This window comes from Plecotus auritus (assembly GCF_963455305.1).
Source record: "Plecotus auritus genome assembly, chromosome: 8".
Classification (NCBI taxonomy): Eukaryota; Metazoa; Chordata; class Mammalia; order Chiroptera; family Vespertilionidae; genus Plecotus; species Plecotus auritus.
Genome location: NC_137782.1, coordinates 29,000,856 through 29,004,933, shown reverse-complemented (window position 1 = coordinate 29,004,933; position 4,078 = coordinate 29,000,856).

The following is a 4,078-nucleotide window of genomic DNA, read 5'->3' as shown; positions in this document are numbered from 1 at the left end:
CCCAGTAGGAGGTGTGCAGGAGGCAGCTGATGGATGTTTCTCTCTCATCAATGTTTCTGACTCTCTATCCCTCTCCCTTCCTCTCTGTAAAAATCAATAAAATATATTTTTTTAAAAAAAGAAAGATAACAATTCCTGACCTTTACTTGTGGTAAATAAATAATAAAAAACATAAAGCAGCCCTAACCGGTTTGGCTCAGTGGATAGAGCATCAGCCTGCAGACTGAAAGGTCCCAGGTTCGATTCTGGTCAAGGGCATGAACCTTGGTTGCGGGCATATCCACAGTAGGGAGTGTGCAGGAGGCAGCTGATCGATGTTTCTAACTCTCTATCCCTCTCCCTTCCTCTCTGTAAAAAAAACCCAATAAAATATACTTTAAAAACAAAAAAAACATAAAGCACATATGTACATATGTCAAAATGACAGAACTTTTTCTTTTTTATAAATAAATGAGAGATGGCGACATAACTATGAAACGACATAAGTTGAGTCCAACATAACCTGAGGACTGCCTGTATATAGACTAGAGGCCCAGTGTACAGATTCGTGCACTGGTGGGGTCACTTGGCCTGGCCTTCGCCCGCTCACAATCCGGGACCCCTCAGGGGATATTGGACTGCCCGTTTTGGCCCAGTCTCCACAGGCCAGGCCAAGGGACCCCACCGGTGCATGAATCCGTGCACCGGGTCTCTAGTGTGCATATAAGATCTTTGGTTAATCTCTTCCTGACCTCCTCCCTTCCCCCTTCCCACTGAGATTCATCAGTCTGTTCCATGTTTCCATGCCTGTGCATTGAGCATCTGCCCCCTGGTCATCAGTGCACGTCATAGCTACTGGTCGAACAGTCAAATAATCACTTAGGCTTTTATATATAGACTAGGGGCCCAGTGCACAAAATTTGTGCATTGAGGCGGGGAGGGTCCCTCAGCCCGGCCTGTGCCCTCTCGCAGTCCAGGAACCCTCGCTCCTTACCACCTGCCTGCTTGCTGCTCCTTACCTCTCAGCTCATTGCTCCTTAGCACTGCTGCAGAGGTGGGAGAGGCTCCTGCCGCTGCTGCTGCTGCACTCGCCAGCCATGAGCCTGGCTTCTGGCTGAGCAGCGCTCTCCCCCATGGGAGTGCACTGACCACCAGGGGACAGCTCCTGTGTTGAGCATCTGCCCACCGGTAGTCAATGCGCGTCATAGCGACCAGTAATTCTGCCGGTCATTCCACAGTTCGGTCAATTTACATATTAGGCTTTTATTATATAGGACAGATAATTTGCATACCATAAAATTCACCTACTATAAATGTACATTTGAAAGATTTTGATAAATTTTATGAGTCATACAGTACTCATGACAGTCCAGTTTTAGAACATTTCCATCATCCTACAAAAGCAAGTGGTAGTTGGGCTCTCTGGCAAAATTTATGCCAACACCAACATGCACCACCCCATCCCAAACTAATTCCAGGCAAGGCCAATATGAAAACCAACTGGGCTATCTGGCCACTTGTCCATCCCATCCCATCCCATCCCATCCCATCCCATCCCATCCCATCCATCCCATCCCATCCCATCCCATCCCATCCCATCCCATCCCATCCCACATGTTCAATATTCTTCCTCTTTCTTCCTCTCCTCATGCCTCTAATTGGTGACAGTCTTGTCTCATACTGACTCCTAGACTCATCTTTCTCTTCCCCTTCTCCACCCTGTGCTTTGGGTAGCCACTCTGAACTGGAGACAGATGTTTTCTGGGATTCTGAGTTTTGACATGCCCCACCATCCCAGAGACATTCCATCTCATCTGCTACTTAAAAAAAAAAAAAGATTTTTACATTGATTTTCAGAGAGAGAGAGAAACATTGATGTGAGAGCGTACCACCCATTAGCTGCCTTCTGCATGCCTCTTACTGGGGATGGAGCTGGAAACCCTGACTGGGAATAGAACCAGCAACCTTTCAGTACACGGGAGGACGCCCAACGAACTAAGCCACATTGGCCATGGCTACTACTCTTTTTAAAAATTTTTTTTTAAATTGATTTCAGAGAGGAAGGGAGAAGGAGAGAGCAATACAAACATCAATGATGAGAGAGAATCATTGGTCAGCTGCCTCCTTCTTGCCCCACACTGGGGATCGAGCCTTCAACCTGGGCATGTGCCCTGACCAGGAGCCGAACCATGACCTCCTGGTTCATAGGTCAATGCTCAACCATTGAGCCACACTGGCCGGGCCAAAGGGGTTTTTATGAATGACCCGGGCATATGCTCTCACCAGGAATCAAACTGTGACCTCCTGGTTTATAGGACGAAGCTTAACCACTGAGCAACACTGGTTAGGCTGCTACTCCTTTTGAGTGGAGGCTATTTCCTGCTGCTCCCACTGTCTGTGCTTGTCTGACATACCAAAGCGGTGCTCCCAGCATTGCTTTTCCAAGGCACTTTAGGGTTGCCTGTCTAGTACTGTTGGTTATTTCCCATGGTTACGGAATTCAAATTCTTCCACAACAAATAACTCTTCCACCTTCACCATGGGTCTACCTTTGCCTCCTCATCCAGTCTCTTCCCCACTTAGCCAGTAAAGCTGGTGAAGGGTCCTCAGGGGGTATACTAGTCCTGGGGGACTTGTTCTCTGTGGTCTCCTTAAGCTAGGAGGAGGAGGTTATGGATTTTTGTCTGCTTTGTTCACTGATGTATTCAAGACCTTAGAACAATACCTGATCCATAGTAGGCATTAATCAAACTTATTGAATTAAATGGAATTGGAGTGCTATAGCCCCCTTGTAAGAGAACTGTACGAAGAGGGCAGGAATGTTCTCAATTCCCTTTCATCTTGATAGCTGGAAAGTGCTTTGGAAAATAGGTTCTATTTGATCTATTTTAAGCTTCTTACAGAGGTTTGCATATAATTTTTCTGAGGATCTCTGGTTCACTGGGCCATCTTGGGAGCTGGTTTGCCCAACGGAACTGCCTACAAACCTCCCTTATTCCTCTGCTCAGGCCAATCTTCAGTGCATTTCAGCTGGGTTTGTTCCCCCAACTGGACCCATAACACCAACTGAGCCAGCCTATTCTGAGACATTTGTGCAGCTGTTTCAACCACTAGGCTTTCTTTTGGGGTTGTGATTTCCCACCTCCTCTTTCTGGCTTAGCTGTCCACCAAATGTGGCTCCCTAATTCTCCTCTCCCCAGAGTCCTGGGAGGTCATCTTGAGCCATAGCTTTCAGGTGCCTCTCCACAAGGATTCTGGCCTCCTTCCCAGTTTTGTAACCAGCTTAATCTCTTAGACTTCTCCTTTATCCTTTTTAGTGTGCTGCCAGGCCTTTCCCTTCTTCAGTGTGGGAAAATTCTTCCATCCATCCCATCTTCCGTTAGAGGGATTCTGCATCATTTGCCCTGTTAGTGTGAACACTAAGATGACACTGCTGTGGTTGTCCACTCCCCCAGTGAACACTCGAGAGGAGGACATTCTGGGTCCAAGTGCTGGGTCAACAGGCCCCCAGGCCCGCAGGCCCAGAGACCTCACCATTCCCATGAGCCTGCTTCTGACGGTGGAAGAGCAGCAGGTAGGCGACCCCAGGCAGGCTGGTCAGGCCTGGGGAACGGGTAGGAAGGACGGGAGGCACTGGACAGCATCTGGGGTCTGGGCTGTAGAGGAGCTTAGCTAAGGAAGGGTCTGAGGTGGGCAGTGGTTTGGGGCGGTGCGGAGCGCGGAATAAATAGGCGGAGGGGGCGTGGCGAGTGCTGGGGCGGTGCCGAGGGCGACTAGAAATATGGGTGATGCTGAGGTAGGTGTTGAGTGCGGAGTGGGGATGTGGCGGATCTGGGGGCAGTGTCTTGCTGCGGAGGAGCTGTGGGCGGAGCTGTGGACAGAGCCTGGTAGAGGCGGAGCTGTGGGCGGTGCTGAGGGCGGGGCCGGCAGAAGCTGTGGGCGGAGCCTGGCAGGGGAGGAGCTGGGGGCGGTGCTGAGGGCCGACCTGAGGGCCGGACTGGCCTGGCGCGGAACCGTGGGCCAGCAGCGCGCTTCGCAGATTCCGGATTAGGAGAGTTGGGGCGGAGCCGGGGCCGGCGGGCTTCGGGCTGGCCGGGGC